Source organism: Sorex araneus, chromosome 3 (genome assembly GCF_027595985.1).
Source record: "Sorex araneus isolate mSorAra2 chromosome 3, mSorAra2.pri, whole genome shotgun sequence".
In the NCBI taxonomy this organism is placed as follows: Eukaryota; Metazoa; Chordata; class Mammalia; order Eulipotyphla; family Soricidae; genus Sorex; species Sorex araneus.
This window is the reverse complement of record NC_073304.1, coordinates 108,469,597-108,491,568: the sequence shown is the minus strand read 5'-3', so window position 1 is coordinate 108,491,568 and position 21,972 is coordinate 108,469,597. Positions and strand designations below refer to the sequence as shown.

General features: G+C 36.9%; 1 pseudogene; it reads left to right on the top strand.

Annotated features, from left to right (window-relative positions):
- LOC129403480 (craniofacial development protein 2-like) overlaps positions 1 to 15,465 on the top strand; it is a 53,322-nt pseudogene extending 37,857 nt beyond the window's left edge.
- The last annotated feature ends 6,507 nt before the right edge of the window (positions 15,466 to 21,972 follow it).

The window sequence follows — 21,972 nt, the reverse complement described above, 5'->3', positions numbered from 1 at the left end:
CAGATGATTTTTATTATTCCATAAAATTTTTAGTAGAGTAAAATTTGTAAGTCCTTGAAGAATGTCATCAAAATTTTGATGGAATTGCATTGAATCTGTATAGTTCTTTGTGTCAGATGATTATTTTTATGATGTTAATTTTCCCAACACATGACATGAACTTTGGTTTTAATTTCCTAGTGTCATTTCTTTTCAAAATAGTTACATATAGTTTTCAGTGTGTAAGTCTTGAATTAGAGATAAATGAAAACAATTGCATGCTCTGAAAACCCTTCAAAATATAAAAATAGAACCAACAAATATAGTATTCTTCACATAAATTCTCGCATATAAATAAATGTTAATATTAAATATAAAAAAAAAACAATAACAAGGTTGGATATTACTGGAGCAGGAGGGAGTGTTGACCTGGATCAAACTGATTCTTGGCAACAATGGTCTAATATTGAACCCTTTCTGGTGTTTTTTTCTCTTGTTTTAATGTTAACATTTTTAACAAATGGTAGAATTTGACATGATAATAAGTCATGTAGACTGTTTTCAGGGCATAACACCATACTTGGCATGTAAGGAAGGAAAAGACCATCACTGCAAGTGTGGTCAAACTTAGAGGAAGAGAACTTGTAATTGACCCTGAGATCCTCTATAGTATAAGTATGTATAGTATAGTATGAGTATGTATATTTCAGAGGCAGTCTCTTCCAGCTTTCCTTCCTGCACAGGCAGGCCTGGAGAGTAAATCTCTATTTAAACCCAAATTTCATGAGTACCTGTTTCCCTCCCATTTTCCACTTGGGAACTGGAACAATGGACACACAAATTGATTTTAAAAAAATCAGAGCATATCCAAATAAGCCTGTGTATACATGATGATTCTATATTGAAGTTGATACTACAGAAGCTGAGGTCACTTTGAATCTCCGTCCATGGATTGGGTGGCCCATCAGAATGCAGGAGAAGGCTGGGGATGGGTTTGTCCTCAAATGACATGAGGCCTCTAACACCAGCCTCTCTCCTTCCTCCCTTTCAGGACACATCCCCTGGACCACACTTCTCCCTTCTGAGCCCAAGGCAGGTGGGGTTGAACAGGGCCTACCTGGCCAGGCAGGGGCAGAACATGGGCAGGGCCTGGGCGCTGAGCTCTCTGCTCTCACCCATGCACACAAGGTAGGAAACCTGAGACTGGACACCTGGACCTTCTGGGACACTCAGAGCCCAGTGGTCCACAGGAAACATGGACCCTGCCCATTTGTACGGGGCTGTGGCCTGGCTGGGACAGTACACGCGAGCTAGAGGGCAGCGGAGGCAGGACTGGGACTATGCCGATGAAGGTGAGTAGACAGCCTGGGACTGGACAGGTAGGTCATCATGGAATGAACAGCGTGGATGGGACAGGGAGGTCATCATGGGATGGACAGAGTGGGACGGGACAGGGAGGCTTCAGGGATGGTGAAGGAGAGGACTTGGATGTCTGGGGAGGGACCTGGAGCCATATATCTTCTCTGTACAATAAACTAACTTTTAATTTTCTGAATTTTGTATGAAAATCTTTCATACAATTCTCAAGAACCCATCAGCACAGGAAAATCCAATTTTGCACTTAGCAAAATGACATGTATAAAATTCAGTGGGTGTAGGATAACATGGAGTTTGTTCTTTCAGCCTTGATGCAGGGAACATAATTTACCTTAAAGCAATGCCCTTTCTGTATGGACATAGGAAGACAGTTAATATTATGCTTTGTAACTTGAGTGTTGATTGACTCCATAATATTTACTCCCGGGCATCTGCTTTCTCAACTCAGTTGCCCTTAGTTCCTAGCACCCTAAAAGTGGGATCCCAACAAGGGACAGAATGGACCCAGGCAAGCTGTGAGCTACCCTGGCATAGAAATGGGCTAGGCAAAAGCGCCACAATATTCCACTATAAGTTGAGAGCATGGTCGTAGACAAATGCTGTCATGATCCAAAAGTAAAGACAAGACTAGGACCCTGATGGGGTTAGGAAGACTAACCTGACCTGAGGACTATAGTCTGAAATATATAATGAATGTCCTCAGGAAGAACCAAACTTTAAGTCTGATATATCTCTTACTGTGCTCATACAAAATGACATTGCTAGAAATATTAGAAGTAGATTTACTAAAATTATTTAAGTGGATTACTAGCTGAGGAAGGAAGAAAGGGACACAACCTGACACACCTTTGTTTGGACCCCACCCTCGATCAGATCTTCTAGTAATCTGTAGTAATCTCTTTAGATGAGATTTTTGTTAATCTCCTGGAGGAGTGGTCTTAGCCCTCTTTGTTGATTTGTTAATGTTGACCCACCTTTGTGTCACTGCCCTATGTGATTGCTATATAAACTAAGACTGTGGGGGAAGAGACGGAGACAGCAGAGACAGAAGAGGAGACAGCAGAGACAGAGGGCAGAGGCAAGACAGAAGGGGGCAGAAGCAAGACAGAAAGGCAGAGGCAAGACAGAAGGGTAGAGGTAAGACAGAAACAAGGAGAAGAGACAGAAGTGGAGAGAGAAGATACAGAAGCAAGAGAGAAGACACAGAAGCAGAGACAGAGAGAGGTAGGAAGAGACCAGAGGAGAGAGTACAAAGACAGAGACAGAGATAGAGAGAAGACAGAAGAAAGCACAGCGGCGCACACACAGAAGCAGAGCACAAGGAGGAGCCATCCCAATCTGGTCTATACACAGCAGCTCAAGAGCACCAAACACGAGTGCACGTCTTTGAATTTTTCACAAGTGGGAACATAGAAAAAGAAGTATGTAATATGTCTCAGAGAATTAGAACTAATAGAGAAGAAAAATTTTATTGTATTGGATATTTGAAAAATGATCAAGGGCATCAGTGGTAGAGCACATGTCTTTTATGTATGAGACCATGTGTTCAAATCCCAGCACCATATTGTCCTCCAACATCACCAGGAGTGTTTTGAGCTCCATGACAGAATATATATATATATATACATATACATATATATAATAAATATATATATAATCAAAAATATGTAGAGATATATTAATCCAAATCAAACATTATTCATAATTTTGTGTAGAGTTTATGAGGCAAGGATCATGAAGCACTAATCAATATTCAAGACCCCTTGGATGGGAAATATGAATGGAAGCAAAGGAAGAATATCAGCATGTAGTTATGATGAAAAACATGAGTTAATGCATACAATTCTAAGGTGAAATAAAATTTAGATGTTTAGCAAGCAATGAGAATATGTTGAATAATTTTGGGTTGTGAGTGACATTTTAAGATAATTTTGGTCATTGGAAGAGGAGAAATGACTGGTGGTGATTCAGATTGAAACTTTGAAATCCAAAACTGCTATTAAAATTTCTATAAATAACACTTCCTAAATAAATATATTAAAACTACAATTTTATTCAATATGATGGAAACATTTAAATCATAGGATAACATTAGGGTGAAATATGTAAGACTAGAGTAGATAAGTGTATGATTTACAAGATTTTTCTACATATTGAATTGAAATAATTAAGGTATTTTGTATTCTTGGAGCCTAAGGCAAGATCCATTCATTTCCAAGATATTTTTTTCATTGTGTAAAACCTTCTCAGATCATTTGTCTTTGTTGTTCATTCCTAATTGTGAATTTCTAGTGACTTAAAAAAAAACTGAGTAGAGTTATCTGGTTTATATTGTTTCAGGTTTATCATTTGAAAATGTTAATGAATTATTTTACTTTTCACAAATATTCATTTTCACTTTCAACAATGGGAGGAAAGCACTTTAATCCTATTACATTGGGCTTACTTGAAAGATGCATTTTAGAAAGTAGAATGTGAGAGAATAATGTTGTCAGAGAAGTGACTCCCAGCTTCAGCTAAGGAGCAGGGACCCCTGGTGGCTGAGGTAAGGTGAAATGGGGTGGGGGGAGGGGGAGAACATACTCAAGAAGGATATCTTATTTATTTATTTGTTTGTTTGTTTATTTATGCATTTATAATTAGTGAATCACCGTGAGGTAGTTACAGGCTTACAGACTCTCATGCTTGTATTTCAGTCACACAATGTTCAAGTACCCATCCCTTAGCCGGTGCCCATTTTCCACCACCAATGGTTCCAACATCCCTCCCACCACCCCCACTTCGTACTCTCCACCCTATCCCGCCTTTTGCTCCCTCTCTCCTTTTTGGGTGTTGTGGTTTGCAATAGAGGTATTAATTGATCATCATGTTCGGTCTATATTCTACTTTCGGCACGCATCTTTCAACCTGAATGGGTCCTTCTAACATCCTCTACTTGGTGTTCCCTTCACTATCTGAGCTGCCTTTTCCCCCAGCACGTGAGGCCAGTTTCCAAGCCGTGGAGCAGACCTCCTGGTCCTTATCTCTACTACTCTTGGGTATTATTTTCTCTCTGTGTTACTTTATATTCCACAAATTAATGCAATCTTTCTATTCCCTCTCTTTCTGACTCATTTCACTTAACATGATACTTTCCACGTTGATCCTCTTATATGCAATGTTTATATTTTCTAACAGCTGCATAGTATTCCATAGTGTAGATATACCAAAGTTTCTTCAACCAATCATCTGTTTTTGGGAACTCTGTTTGTTTTCCATATTCTGGCTATTGTAGACAGTGCTGCAATGAACATAGAGGTACAGATGTTATTTCGAGTATACATATTTGCCTCTCCAGAAGGATTTCTACTGCTTCTGTCTCTACCCACCTTAGCCACGTAGGGAAGTACTTGGATAAATCTAAGACAGTTGTGTCAGCTCTGAACACCTACATATACAGACCTTACTTCTTGCCATCCCCTTGGAGGTGGTCCTCAAACTGTATCTGGGTTCCAACTGCCCTGTCTGGAGGAGAAATGATTTCTGACAACAGATTTCTCAGAGGGTTTTTTGGGATCCTGAGATGGGTCTTTTATGTCAAAGGACTTTGCCTTTGAGTTGGTACAGTATGCAGACAAGATTTTACCCTGTCTGCACTATCTGAGCCTCCATATTTTCCTTTCTGCAACAGATATGGCATGTGCTTTTTCTGCCCAGAAGCCATATGTGTCTCTTGCTCTCTAATACACACACACAATATGTATTTAGCTACTGTTTTCATGTGATACAAGCAAAAAAATTGTACTTGTGCTAAGAATTGAGATTAAGGGATTGTTATTGAAGCAAAAGCTGACCAATCTGATAACACATTGCTGAATGAAACAAATTTCTATAATTATGGCTCTTTTTTTTGTGCATATGTGCCTGTAGTGTCTTAAAGGGAATAAGTGTTTAAAAATGAGTTAGGCTAAACAAGTTAGTTTGGAAAGGTAGAGGGTTTTTAAGAGTAACTTTCAACAAGATTTATACTTTTTCCAGAAGACCAGTTTTGAATGACGGTTTACTTCCATAATGTCTTTTCCTCAGTTCTCTTTGTATTCCAATCTTATTACTTTAGAATGCCATCTCACATTCTGCCTCATTATGGTCCTATTCTTAGGAGTCTGGTTATTATTGGTCTACTATTTGAAATTTGGATAGAAATTTCAGGAAAAAAATAGGAATCTGTGGAAAATATGACAATGATAAATTATCCATGTTTTAACTCATGTATCATGGAATGAAAGCCACTACTTTCTTCTACTTTCATTTTGAATATGGAGTTTGGTGGAAGTAAAAAAATAGAGACCATTTTCAAAGTAAAAAACATTTGCAAGAAAGCTATTCAGTGTCTATAACTAAACTGGCTGCTAGTAATATGCTCAGGCATATCCATAAGACTTAACTTTGACTCCCAAGGAAGAAATTGTGGTTTAAAAAAAAGTTGTATGAAACCACATTAGAAAATAGGGATATGAGATGAACAGAATTTCCTCAAAGAAGACATAAAGATGACTTAAATATATATGAAAAAATGTTCTGCGTTGCTTATCATCAGTTTAAATTAAAAGCAATATAATATTGATTAACATCTTACTTCCTGTAGTGAAATTATATTAATTTGTGGCTATTAGTTTTACTACTGTTATTACTGTTAGTGCTATTACTATATTTGTTACTAATAAAACACACATTTTCTATATATCTAGGCACTGAGGATTTGCATATATTTATGTATTCAAGTTTCATATTAGTAAAAATAGGCACTGATAATCCATTTCATATTAAAATCTGTTACCTATCATTATTTCACCTACAAAAGTATTGTTTCTTATTTTTGCTCACATTGGGTCATTAAAAGAAAAATTTCAGTTTATTAGGTACACATCTCTGTTTATTTGGTAGTGAGTTATTAGCAGTATTCATACCTATACAGAAAGCTGCCACATCATTAGATTCTTCGGATTCATTATATGTGAACTTATTAAGTATTGTTTTTCTTTCTAGGTGAGTTTTTAACTATTTTTATAATTTAAAATACATTAATTCCTAAGTTAATACTCTATCTTTTCAACATAATAAAATTAAACTGCATATAAGTAAAATTTTAAAATCCTAGTCCTGTATTTGTTTATATAATGAATCCATCATTATATTAGAAAATTTACTAGGACAGTGACTTTAGTATATTCATAGGATTTGGTGCTGTTCTGTGTTATGAGGAATGAAAACTATGATTTCTTATGTAACTAAAAATTAAAAATCATCTAATCTTTCATTGTGACAAACTAGATATATATTAAAAGGCATAAATTGGGGCCTGAAAGATAGTACCTCTGGTAAAGTGCTTGCCTTTCACACAGACTACCATTGTCTCCTCTTCAGAACCCCAAATGGTTCCCAAGTACTGTTAGAAGTAAGCCCTGAGTACAGCTGAGTGTTGTCCAAAAATTCTTAATTTTTGTACAATTAAGTGTTTAATTTCCAAAGATTACTATGTACTTATTATGATTATAAAAATTGAGAAAATAAATCTACATACCTTCTACCTGAGTCCATGATTATTTATATAACATTTATATCTTTTTATGAATTCATGAACTGCAGAGACTCTAAATAGCATAATTTACAAGTGAGCTCAAAGATTTCCTGGTATAAAAATATTTCCTTAAAATAGAAAGCTTGCTCTGTTTTCTGTATTATTGAATTATCCAAGTTATCACTCTATTTATACAAAGCAAATTTTAAAATTTTGCATCTATTTTTCTTTAAACTAGTTTTGCATTATTCTCATTGATCTGATTTTTGTCTAGAGCTGTGAGGGAAAAAGATTTACAATAAAATAATTTATTAAAAAGAAAAAAGAAATAGGAAAATAGGAAATAGGAAAATAGAAAGGAAAAAAGAAGGGAGGAATAAAGAGAAAAGTAAGAGAAAAGACAAACTGCAAGATATTCAGGTTTTGAAATTTTTTGCATTTCTCAAATCAGCCTTAAAGTTGACTATTCTCATGTTGCAGTTTGTTTAAATAAAGGTCTGAGAAGTGTGCCCAAGACTGGTTCTTCTTGCCTGTAACATAATTTGGCTGCAGACTTGCTTCACCAAAACTTTAGGAACCTTTTAAGGAAGTCATAGAATTTTATGGTTGTTATCTATAGAATATGTAGTATGTTATCAGTAGAAGATAACAATGTCTCAACATATAGAAGAGACTTAGTAGTTTGAAACAGTTTGCAGGTATAATAGTGATTCATTGTTATAAAACATACATGATACAAAAGGAAGTTTTGGGTGGAAACACAGTTTAGAAATAATATTAGATAAAATTATTGCAAATATTTTCTATTTGAAGATGAAATTAGGAATATTATTCATTTTTGCTTATGTTCCCTTCCTTATATGTTCACAAGGATGATTTTGTTTCTAGAAATAGGAGCTTAAGTGAGGGCATTGGAGCAATTACTAGAGTTACTCTGCCCATGAGACACATCTGACAATTTGGTGCTTGGGCCAGAGATCAGTCTTGTTTGGCCAGTTGTTCAGGGACCACAGGTTTTCAAGCAGTAGTGGAAGGAGGAGGCAGGAGATGTGATTCTAGGAATCATAGTTAGGGTCTCACACTAGACATGTGCTCTAATGTCTGTACCTCAAAGATATTTTTTGTTAGCAAAAATTAAAACACATTTATTTTTATTTATTTATTTATTTGCTTTTTGGGTCACACCCAGTGATACTTAGGGGTTTCTCTTGGCTCTGTACTCAGGAAATACTCCTGGTGGTGCTTGGGGGACCATATGGGATGCCGGGGATTGAAGTCGGGTCGGCCGTGTGCAAAGCAAACACCCTACCTGCTGTACTATCGCTTTGGCCCATAAAAGACATTTTAGTATTAAATGAAAATTTTGATTCGTGGGAATGATAGGTCAATGAACTAGAGCACAAGTTTTACATGCAAAAGGCATAGGTCTGATCCCCAGAATTATAAAGCACCTACAGAACAGAGCCCCATATACTGAGCTAGGAATACCTCCTAACTCCTCCCAAGTGTGGAGCAAAAACGAACAAAATGGATTCTGAGTTAGTAGGAAGCACAACAACCTTAATTGAGAATTTTGTCTCTCTTAATTGTACATTATTACATTTTTCTTTAAAATATTAACATGCATTTAACTTTATTATAATTAAAATTTAAAAAGAGACAAAAGATTGCATAATCCAAGTAGAAACCAGAGAATATGAAAATGTGCTCAGCATCACAAATTATCAGGAAAATATAAATCAAAATCACAATATGATATTACCTCAAAACTTATTATCAAGAAAATAAATAACAAATATTGAAGGGAATGTGAAAGGGAGAGCTTGTGTTTTCTTTGAGATGTAAATCTTTATATTATAATATTAAAATAAAATTTTATCAAAATTGATTAAAAAATGAAATTATAATATGAACAGTCCCACTCCTGTATATATATCTGAAGGGTGATCCGATTCTTAAAGAGCTATCTGCATTTCTGTGTTCATTGTAGCATTATTACAACATTAAGGATATGGAAACAATGAAAATGTTTATTAATAGACAACATGCATGGAAATATTGTCTATACTTAGTCCATGAACAGTGGAATATTTTCCATAGGTAATGAAAGAGGAAACACTGTCACTAGCCATGACTGTGTCTATCAAATAATCACATAGTCTATTTCACATAGAAATTATATTTAATTATCCCCCAATAGCTATATGTGTATAATTAGACAAAAGAGGGAGAAATAAATTTTTAATTGGTAGGCCCAGTAAAGTAGCACTTAGAGCACTTGCATAACCTCTATGAGGCAACTATCATGAGGCCAGAACTGCTGGTGTGACCTCTGGCACCACGGGGCAAATCATGCTGCACTGACTAAGAGAGTGATGTGAGCACATCACAGCAAGGACAAGAACAGCAGAGGAAAGGAAAGCATTTTGATGTGGCACCAATCATTTTCATATATAACTATATTTCTGGGTATAAATTTTTTTACTATTTAATTTTTTATCCCACCAACGTCATGCTCCTTTCTCCCTGAAATCTTCACACTCCTTTTTTTTTAATTCATTCTTTTATTGAATCACCATGTGGAAAGTTACAAAGTTTTCAGGTTTAAGTCTCAGTTATACAATGCTCAAACACTCATCCCTTCACCAGTGCACATAGTCCACCACCAAGAATCACAGTATACCTCCCCCCACCTCCCCAGCCTCCCACCCCGCCTGTGTAGCTGGTAAATTTCACTTTACTTTCACTTTACTTTGATTACATTCAATATTTCAACAAAAAACTCACTATTATTGTTTGGAGTTTCTCCCCCCTAAAGTCGGACCTGCTGAAAAGGAAGCATTTGATAATTTGTTTTCCATTGCTGAGAATGAAGAGATATGAGGTCGAGGGCCGCACTAGCAGCCGTACAGTTTTGTATTTCTGTATTTTAGTATTTTAGTAACTAAGTCCAGAGAAATATCTGCCAGAAATTGCATCATTGTAAGCTTGTACCTCTCAGCTACTTTATATTCCACATATGAGTGCAATCTTTCTATGTCTGTCTCTTTTTTTCTGACTCGTTTCACTCAGCATGATACTTTCCATGTTGAACCACGTATATGCAAATTTTATGACTTCATGTTTTCTGACAGCTATATAGTATTCCATTGTGTATATGTATCAGAGTTTCTTTAACCAGTCATCTGTTTTTGGGCACTCTGGTTTTTTCCAGATTGTGGCAATTGTAAACAGTGCTGCAATGAACATAGAAATGCAGATGTCATCTCTACTATACCTTTTTCCCTCTTCGGGATATATTCCCAGGAGTGGTATTGCTGGGTCAAATGGAAGCTCAATTTCTAACTTTTTGAGAATCATCTATATTGTTTTCCAAAAGGGCTGAACCAGTCGGCATTCCCACCAGCAGTGAAGGAGAGTCCCTTTCTCCCCATATCCATGCCAACACCAGTTGCTTTTCATATCAATAGATGCAGAGAAATCATTGGACAAGCTCCAGCACCCATTTATGATGAAAACACTCGCCAAAATGGGTATAGAAGGGACCTTCCTCAATATAGTCAAAGCCGTTTATCACAAGCTTACAGCAAGCATCGTCCTCAATGGGAAAAACTAAGAGCCTTCCCTCTGAGAACAGGGACGAGACAAGGATGCCCACTTTCTCCACTTCTGTTCAATATAGTACTGGAAGTACTTGCAATAGCGATTAGGCAAGAAAAAGATATAAAGGGCGTTCAGGTAGGAAAGGAAGAAATCAAGCTCTCACTATTCGCAGATGATATGATACTATACCTAGAGAACCCTAAAACGTCTACCAAGAAACTTCTGGGTATAAATGTTAAGGCATTTGCCTAATGATGCCAAAAACAGTAACAATAAGTCTCTCAATGAGAGACGTTACTGGTGCCCGCTCGATCAAATCGATGAGCAATGGGATGACAGTGACAGTGACAGTGCCTAATGATGTTTATTATCATTTACTGAGATTATTAGCATAAAAAGGTGAAAAGCAAGAACACTAACTGAGGTCTGTATAACCTAAGTTCTGTCCTGAAAACCAACTTTAAGAATTTTGCCCATTTTTTTTGTCCTACTATTTTTTTCTTCTTCCCACATTACTCTTGATTTCTGCACCATTTGTCCTTTGCTTGGTGCAGAATATGTAATTATTTGCAGTCTGTGCTCTTATTACTAGTAACAAGATGTCATCTTGATCAAGACTTTTGGAAAGGGTCTCTATCTCCAAATTTCATCACACATAAATTTCCTGGGGCCTTTGACTCTCAAGTTTATTATTTTGCGTCCTTGAATGTTAAAACATGCATCATGGTATTCCAGATTTAATACAAAATCTTTAGTCTTTATAAAAATTTCAACATAGAAACCAGATTTTATGTTCTTAGGGATATGATTATATGTTAAAATCTAAATAAGTGACAAGTATATGTAACTAATTTTTATTTTATTTTATTTTATTTTGCTTTTTGGGTCATACCCAGCAATGCACAGGGGTCACTCCTGGCTCATGCACTCAGGAATCACCCCTGGCGGTGCTCAGGGGACCATATGGGATGCTGGGATTTGAACCCGGGTCAGCTGCATGCAAGGCAAACGCTCTACTCGCTTTGCTATCACTCCAGCCCCCTATAACTAATTTTTTTTAAAAAAATTAAAATTTTTGAAAAATATTTGAAAAATTCTCCAAAGGTTATTTTTGTTATTATTACTATGATTATATTTGTTTTGAGGTCACATCTAACAGTGCTCAGGAATTGCTCCTGTCACTGAACTCTCTAATTATTCCTGGCAGTGCTTGGGGGATCACTGGAGATCGAATTCAGGTAAGTGAAGGCCACTCCCAGGAAGATGCAGCACACAAAGCCCTCTTGGAGAGTAGAACACAGTGTCCATCTTCAGCATAAAAGTGTCCAAAATGTGTGTAGAATAATGTGTCTGATTATTTGAGTCATTTGGATCAGAATCCAAGGAGACCTGTCCAATATGTACTATCTTTCTAACTTCAGAGCACCTGGACTAGCCAGATCTTTTGTAAACCCCAGGAATGTGATTTAAATTAGATTTAGTTAGATTTAAAATATTAGATTTAAAATATGCAAAATATGTAAACTTGAAGATTTCAGGCAACTTGTGAAGAAAATTAAATACAAGATTATAATGCATTTATAAGATTTCAATGTAATAGAATAATTCATTACTAAATAAATCTAATAAAATAATTTCACTAGTTTTACTCTTTATCTCTTACAATTGTTTCATCTTACATAGCAAATTATATATTGCCTTAACCAAGAATAACCTGCTACTAAATATTTCACAGATATAATAATGTTAGAAATTAGCAATATAAATATGATTTTAATATATAATCAATTAAATTAATTAATATATAAATAATGTGTCTTTGTAGTGTCAATTATTAAAATATTATCTCTAGCTCTTTATCTTTTAATTTTAAAAAATGAGCGGCTGTTGTTCAGGTCACACATGACTGCACTCAGGGATTACTCCTGACTTTGTGCTCAGGAACACTGCTATAAGTATGGTACAGACCACATCTTCTGCCAAGGCTTGAACTGGGCTTGACTCCATGCAAGACACACTCTTAAGTTTGCTCCTCTCAACAAGAAAGTCACTTTAATAGATAAATGTTTTAGTTTCCTTTTAGAGTAGAAATGTTTAGAATATATTGTCACTTTGTCTAAGTGCCTATAGAGTTCTCAAGACCTGCCTGCCAGAAGTTTAACTGATAACTTGTCTGATGAGAGAAATTGATGGGATGTCACAAAACGTGGACTTGGGTCAGACATCCATCCTAACTATATGTCTTGATCTATTCACAAGTTGAGTGGTTTTAGTATGCCTAAACCTAAGGCCTAAACTAAAATTTCCTAATTTTTAACAGGGGTAACAAATTCAAATAAAGGTATTATTTGTATTGGTAATAAGTAGTGCATATTTGAATAAAATTTCCTAATAAAAAAGAAATTTGATCTGTAATTAGGGAGATGTTTTTGAATGACAGTACAATCACTTATATTTGTTCAAAATTTGAATTATTTGTTGGAGAAAGTTTTGGTATGTTTGAGGAGATATTGCAAAGATGTTGTGATGTTGCCATGACCCATGCCATAGACTGGGAAAAAATTACCTTTTAGTTGCCACCTCAGCTGCCAACCCAGCTCCACTGAAGTTTGGTCAAAGGTGTTTCAAAAATAAAGCAATTCTAAAGACATTTTAACAAGTGCTCTGATTTAGTGATTTATGCATCATGCATTGTAAATCCAAATTAGAGCTTAAAATTTATTGAATTGGTGAAAAATATACTGAATTTATGAAAAATAATTTTGATATTTATTTAAAAACATTGTGGGGGGGGTTGCAGCCCTATACACCAGTACCCCAGGTGGGACTCAAACCCACAGTACCTGGCTTAGAGGGAGGCCAGTGCCATATCCATTAGGCCACTGGGGCAGCTGGAGTGATAGCACAGCTAGTAGGGAATTTGCCTTGCACACGGCCCACCGGGATTCGATTCTTCTGCCCCTCTCGGAGAGCCCGGCAAGCTACCGAGATTATCTTGCCCGCATGGCAGAGCCTGGCAAGCTACCCGTGGGGTATTTGATATGCCAAAAACAGTAACAAGTCTCACAATGGAGACATTACTGGTGCCCGCTCGAGCAAATTGATGAGCAACGGGATGACAGTGATACAGTGATTCAAAAATATATTCTTTTCACTTGAAATGTGCTTGCTGCAGTTGTCTCTTTCTGAGTGCCACTTCCCTGTCTCTCATGCTTGGACATCCCCCCCCCACCACTTCTCTACAAATAATAAAAACACGCAGAAAGCTTTTTTGGGTAATCTCCATCTGGGGGTGGGTGATGGGGGAGAGAGGTGACCTTTCCTTTCCATAGATGTGATGGAAATTTTAGCAAGCTGTGAAGTTTCTGACCTCCTTTGGCAGCTTATTCAGTGTCCACTCAGTTCATACATTTTAATCTGGCTCTGAGATTTATTTTGGTTATATTTTGGCAGTTTGTTTGCCTTGGATATTCATATTTCACATCTGAGAAAACATCCAATAAGTACCTTCCATTTCCTGACTAATTTCATATAGCGAATTTACCTCAAGATCCACCTGTGTTGTATCAAAAGGCACAAAATCAAATTTTTCATAGTTGAAAAACAGTGTATGAAAACATGTATCACATGTCTTTATTTCATTGTCTTCCGTTGGCACTTATTTAGGCTGATTCTGTTTTGGTTACCATAAATAGTGTGGCAGTGAACACAGATGTACAAATATTCTTTTGAATTAGTAGTTTCATGTTCTTTATGTAAATGCCTAGGCATATCAAATAATAAGATTTCTTTGTTTTGCTTCAAGAAATCTTAAAATACTTTTATTCATAAATTTTATAACAAATTATATTTATGCTATACAAGAGTTCTTCTTCATACTCAAATACTTTCAGTATATAAACACTGAAAAGAAATTATATATGTGTGTGAGTGTGCATACATCCATATATCACTGTATCACTGTTCGAGCACAGGCACATACATATATATATGTAAATACATATATATATATCCGCCAAATATAAGACCAAGATGACTGCCCTCTGACATCCAGATGGATCTATCACATCTTCCAGAAGGACAATGGAAAAGGTTATCCACGACTTCAACTCAGATCTCTACAATAGCCACGTCCACCTATCCACATACCAAATTCCACAGGATGGATATGTAGTTCCCATCATTGTCCCTTCTGAAATCTGACAAGCCATTTTGTCAGTAAAGAAACATACAGCACTCGGTCCAGACAAGGTCAGACCCGAACACCTCAAGAAACTGCCGCCAGTACTCATCAATACACTGGCTTGGCTCCTCACATGCTACCTGTCTGAATGCAAGGTGTCCCAATGGAAAACCAGCAGGACAGTTCTTTTGTACAAGAAGGGGGATGTCTTTGGCAACCATTGCCCGATCTGCTTGTTGTCCATCGTCTACAAGTTGTTCAGACGAGTAATCCTAAATAGGATTGGCAGAACATTAGACAAAGGACAATTATTCGAGCAAGCCAGGTTCTGAAAAGGATTCAGCATGATCAACCACATCCACACAGTGATCAAGCTCATTGAGGTTTTGCGAGAGTTCAAGAGGCCGCTCTGTCTAACATCCATCGAGTTAAAGAAGGTCTTGGATTCTGTTGAGACTGAAGCAGTTATCGAAGCCCTAGCCAAATAGGGCATTCAGACTCATCACATCAGGATCCTCCATGACCTGTATTATGAATTCACCACCAGGATCTCACCATTCTACAAGGAAGTGATCATCGACATTAAAGAGGGGTTCGGCAGGGTGATACCATTTCACCAAAACTCTTCAGTGCCACCTTCGAGAATGTCATTCGATGACTGGAATGGGAAGGAATGGGAATGAAGATAGACGGTCGGCAACTATACCACCTCCACTTTGCTGATGGCATCATTCTAATAACACTAAACATTAGTCAAGTGGCACGAATGCTGGCCGACTTCAACCATGGGTATGGAAAGGTCAGAGTGCAGCTGAATCTCTCAAAGACAATGTTCATGAGAAACGGACTAGTTCCTGATGTTCCATTTGCTCTCAATGAAACAAACATCTCTGAATGCAGCAGTTATGTGTACCTAGGTGAGAACTCAACATGTCGAATGACTTGTTACCTGACCTGTGCAGAGGAAGAGAGCAGTGTGGAACACCTTCAAGAACATTGAAGAGGTTGTTAAGAGGAAGAAGAAACTCCAACTTTGGGCACATCTTTTAGACTCCACCATTCTTCCTGCACTAACATACACCTCAGAGACCCGGGCCCTACGAAAATAGGATAAGAATGCTATTCAGCTCACCCAAAGAGTAATTGAAATAGCTATGCTTGGAATATCACGTTTCGCTCAAGTGAGAGAAGGAATCCAGAGTTCCGAACCTCCATTGATGATTGAGAATCAGGGACACTGTCTCGTCTGGAGATGACCTCTGGACTAGAGCTCTTACCAACTGGATTCCACAGGATGTCAAAAGACCGTGTGGCCACCCACCTACGGGATGATCAGACTTCTTCATCAAGACCCTGAATGAATAGTTTGAGGTTCTTCGAGTTCCTTGAGCGAGCAGATGCCATTGGGCTACACTAGCACATGATAGGGTCGAGTGGAGACATTACTGGCACCTGCTCGAGCAAATTGAAGATCCATGGAATTCCAAGTGATACAAGTGATATATATATATGTGTATATATATGTATGTTACTCTTTCTGCTATGTGATTTTTACCATTTTGTTTTAAATTCTATTTTGCCTAGTAGTAAGTGATGTTCAACACTTTATGTGCCTGTAGTCTTCTAACAAGAATGTCTGCACTGCAGAGTGCTCGGCTCAACTCTTTTGCCCATATGTAATTTTAAGTTTGGTTTCTTGTGGTTGAGTTAATATTTTGGACTTTGGTGCCATCTAATATACAAAATAAAAAATGATTCTCCTAATTGCAAGACTGTCTCTTTGCATTTGTGTGGTTTCTTTTGAAATACAAAGCTTTTATATTTAATATAGTCTCATTTATTTGCTTTTGCTTTCCTTTTTATAGTAGTTCATGCAACACATTCCTGAGGTCAAAGTTCAAGAGTTTGTCAAACATATTTTTGTGTAAATTTCATGTATGTAGGTCTAACTTCTAGGTTTTTAACCCACTTTAAGTTATATTTTGTGTGTATGGGATTAAAGAGTCATTTTTATATGTACTTATGAAATTAAGAATATATAGATAAATGGGAATACCACCTTTTAATACATTTACTGCACAGGTTTTCCTCTTTTTAAGTCAAGCTTTTTACTATAAATTTGATTTACTATACTGTGAATTTAATTTGTCTATTCACTGCCCTCTAATGCACTGTTTACAGTTTCTGAGAAAATGATATTTTATAATTATCTAAGTTTTTGTAGAAAAATCAGGCCATTTATTTTTAAGTAAAAATATGCAATAAAAATATACTAATCAAAGAGATTATTAAATTTACAAAAAATATAAGCAAAAAAATCTCACAAACAATCCCATCATCCCACCATTTGTCTATACATTATTTATTTTACTGTAGCCTTAATATAAGTACATATACACAACCACCAGATAGTTATTTTGAATATGTAATTTTTGTATTAAAAATATAATTGGCCAAAGTATTTTTTCACATTATCAATTTTATTTCAAAATGCTATTTGTTAAGGCTAAAATATATTCTATACTACAACTGTAACTTATTTCAACAGCTGATTTATAACTGCTATTATAATGACTTTTTGTTTATATAACTGTGCATAAAATTTTATTAGAATCCCCTCATTTAGTTCTACCTATTTAAATAACATTACTAGATCAATTTTTTTTCAGATGAGTTTGGAATACATGTACATGTTAATCCAGGAGGAAATAAATACCTGGTCGTTGTAAAAGAAGAGTTCCTTCCTGAAAAAGTCATACAGCTCAGCAGGGAATAAAATAAAAGTATATTTGATTTTGTAAGAAAATGCCAAACTGTCATCCAAAGTGGCTGTGCCGTTTCACATCCCAACCACTAAAGAATGGAAGTTCATTTTGCTCCACATCCCCACTTATACTCAACAGTATGGTGCTCTGGATTCTGGCCAATCTAATTAATGTATAGGTTGTTGGTTGGCAGTTCCCTGGGGACACATGATGTGGAACATCTTCTCGTAACTTATTTTCCATCTGTATGTCTTTGGTGAGGTTTCATTGCTTTGTATGATCTAAACTTTGTCCTTAAACAATGTCTAATTTGTATTGAAGCCATCAAAATCTGTCATTAAAGGGAGGGAACATGTCACACTCCTTTGTGGAACTGGAATGAGGCTGCAGGAAAGTGGAAGTGGTACAGATGTCTTCTGAACTATAATCTGCTTTTTGATCTCTAAGGATATTGTACAGCACAAAGAAGGAATGCCAAAGTATTGGGAAGGCTAAACATATTCAGAAGAATTTATTTTGAGGAAAAGATTATCATAGTCTAAGTAAATTGACAGTTCATATTAAAATCATGATAGAAGGCAGGATCCTACAACTAGCACTCTTTAGTATCCAATTATTTAATTTCTTACTGCCAAATAATTCACTGAGAAATGCCAGTATCTTCTTATTTCTAAAAAGTTGATAGTAAAGTGCAGTCTCTAAAGCTTTCCTCCAGCTTAGAGTTTTAGAAGCTTTAGAAGCCTCATATTTCATGACTGTTATGAGGGGGAAATTTCTCTTTTATGTAAAGATGAAAAACTCCTCAGGATTAGGGTCATTTAGAAAGTGATAGTAAGGGTTACCTTCCACTTGTACTCAATTTAAGGGAAGCCATGGGGAAATAAAACAAAAACACCACACATCTCAGTATTGGCTTTCTGTCTTGGTCTCCTGCCCTGGTTCAGTGAGGTCCTCCTTTCACAGAGCATAGACTTTAGCAGATGAATAGAAGGAATAGTTCTTCCAGTGCTAGTTTGTTCAAAGTAGTTCCAAAGGTGAGCAGTTCTGAAGGATGAGCAATTCCTATAAGATCATCACCCTCAAACTTACATTTAGAAGCTCCGAGTAGTCTTCTTATAACAGTAAGGGCAAAGTTTAAAAAGAAGGGAAACAGAAAAAATCTTAGTGACATCATCCCCCTGTGAGGCTCTCATTTATTACATTGCTTTACTTTTGTGTCATTTCCACTGAGTTTTCAGGTCCAAATGTCAGGTATCAGAATTCAAAATGAAACACTTTCCTTCATTTATGTGTTTTTGTTCCCCTGAGTCCTAAGCCTAAATTTCAGGTTCTATTTTTACAGCCCTCACAGTGGAGAGTGATGCGGATCATATTGATTGTAGACAGGTAGGTGTTGAGAAATTTTTCTCACTAAAAGCTCTGCCTGGTTTGAGCAAGGAGAGAGCCAGGATAGAGTGAGCCTAAGTCAGCCTTGAGGACAGGACACAGAGTGTTCATAGAGCATCTCTCTCCTGCAGGATGGCATCTTAGTGTGACAGTCCTCTCATTCTTGTTATGGGTGGGTTGTTTTCATGTAAATAAAAAAATAAGATATTTTATTAAGCATGTGCTGAATAGCAAATGAAAGGGTATTTTAGAGAATTTCTGATTGCTTGCTGCTGCTCTCATTCAAACACCATCTCTTCACAGATTTCTATTCTTATTCCTCATCCTAGAGCTGCTAGCCCAGTTTAGACCACTTTCCTCTTTTTAATGATTTTCATGGAATATTTTCAGCTTCTGGAAATTATATATATACATATGATATATATATAGATTATATATATATCATTTGTATGACTTGTCATCCGTTGATCTTCGATTTGCTCAAGCGGGCACCAGTAACGTCTCCATTCATCCCTGTCGCGTGCTAGTGAAGGCCAATGGTATCTGCTCGCTCAAGGAACACAAAGAGCCTCAAACCGTTTGTTCAGGGTTTTGATGAAGAAGTCTGACCATCTCGTGGATGGGCGGCCATGAGGTCTTTTGACATCCTGTGTTATCCAGTCAGTAACAGCTCTAGTCCAGCAGTCGTCTCTAAATTGCATTACATGTCAGGCCCATCTGATTTTTGATGCCTTGGCAAATGAGACAGGGTCCCTGATTTTTTATCGTAAACGATCTATATATATCACCTGTTTTATATATACCTGTATATATACATATATATACCTGTTTTTTTAAATTCATATATCTCTTTTTTTAATTTATTTTATTTTTAATTTTTTTTGTCATCTGAACTTTATTGATCTAATAAAATTACATTAAGAATTGAAATGAATTATACATTATTTTGCTCATGTTTCCCCCATACAAAGTTCGAGAACCCATCCCTTCACCACTGCCCTTTCTCTACCACCAGTAAACCCAGCATCTCTCCCACCCTCCCCAGTCCGGTCTCCCCCACACCCCACACTGCCACTATGGCAAGGTATTCCCTTTTGTTCTCTCTCTCTGACTAGGTGTTGTGGTTTACAATAAAGGTGTTGAGTGGCCATTGTTTTCAGTCTCTAGGCTACATGGCACGCATCACCCTTCCCCCGCATGACTTCCGACCACATTTTACTTGGTATTCCCTTCTCTGAGTTGTCCAGAATGAGAGACCAGCCTCCAAGCCATGGAGTCAACCTCCTGGTACTTATTTCTACTATTCTTGGGTGTTAGTCTCCTAGTCTATTATTCTATATTGCACAGATGAGTGCAATCTTTCTATGTCTGTCTCTCTCTTTCTGACTCATTTCACTTAGCATGATACTTTCCATACTGATCCACTTATATGCAAACTTCATGACCTCATTTTTTCTAACAGCTGCATAGTATTCCATCGTATAGATATACCAAAGATTCTTCAACCAGTCATCTGTTCTAGAGCACTCAGGTTTTTTCCAGATTCTGGCTATTGTAAACAGTGCTGCGATGATCATATAAGTGCAGATGTCATTTCGACTATAATTTTTTGCTTCTCTGGGATATATTCCCAGCAGTGGTATTGCTGGGTCAAATGGGAGTTCAAACTCTAGTTTTTTGACAATCGTCCATATTGTTTTCCAAAAGGGCTGAACCAGTCAACATTCCCACCAGCAGTGTAGAAGGGTCCCTTTCTCCCCACATCCTCTCCAACAGTGGTTTTGTTCTTTTGGATGTGTGCTAGTCTCTGTGGTGTGAGGTGGTATCTCATGGTTGTTTTGATCTGCATCTCCCTGATGATTAGTGATGTAGAGCACTTTTTCATGTGCCTTTTGGCCATTCTTATCTCTTCCTTGGGAAAGTTTCTGTTCATTTCTTCGCCCCATTTTTTAATGGGGTTGGATGTTTTCTTCTTGTAGAGTTCAACCAGTGCTTTATATACCATTTATATCAACCACTTGTCTGATGGGTATTGTGTAAATATCCTTTCCCATAATGTAGATAGTCTTTGTATTCTGGTCACTGTATCTTTTGCGGTGCAGAAGCTTTTTAGTTTAATGTAGTCCCATTTGTTGATCTCTGTTTTTACTAGATTGCTTAGTTCTGTGTCATCTTTGAAGACACCTTTATCTTCAATATCGTGGAGGGTTTTGCCGACCTTGTCTTCAATACACCTTATGGATTGTAGTCTGATGTTGAGGTCTTTAATCCATTTTGATATGACTTTTGTGCATGGTGTCAGGTCGAGGTCTAAGCCCATTCTTTTGCATGTGGTTGTCCAGTTATGCCAGCACCATTTGTTAAACAGGCTTTCCTTGCTCCACTTCACATCTCTTGCTCCCTTGTCAAAGATTAGATGCGCATACATTTGTGGTTGTGTGCAGGGATATTTCACCCTGTTCCATTGGTCATCGGCTCTGCCTTTGTTCCAGTACCATGCTGTTTTAATTGTTACTGCTTTGTAGTAGAGTTTAAGGTTGGGGAGGGTTATGCCTCCCATCATCTTTTTCCCAAGAATTGTTTTAGCTATCTGTGGGCGTTTATTGCTCCATATAAATTTCACGATTGCTTGATCTGTTTCTTTGAAGAATGACATGGGTATCCCTATAGGGATCGCGTTAAAACTGTATAATGCTTTTGGGAGTATTGCCATTTTGACAATGTTTATTCTCCCTATCCATGAGCAGGGGATATGTTTTCATTTCCTCATGTCCTCTTTTATTTCATGGAGTAGCATTTTATAGTTTTCTTTGTAGAGGTCCTTTACTTCTTTAGTTAAGTTGATTCCAAGGTATTTGATTTTCTGGGGCACAATTGTGAACGGGATTGCTTTTTTCATGTCTCTTTCCTCTGTCTCATTGTTTGCATATAGGAAGGCCATGGATTTTTGGGTATTGATTTTATAGCCTGCGACTTTACTGTACAGGCCAATTATTTCTAAGAGTTTTTTACTAGAGGTTTTAGACTTCTCTAGATATAGTATCAGATCGTCTGCGAATAGTGAGACCTTGATTTCTTCCTTTCCAATCTGAATCCCCTTAATATCTTTTTCTTGCCTGATG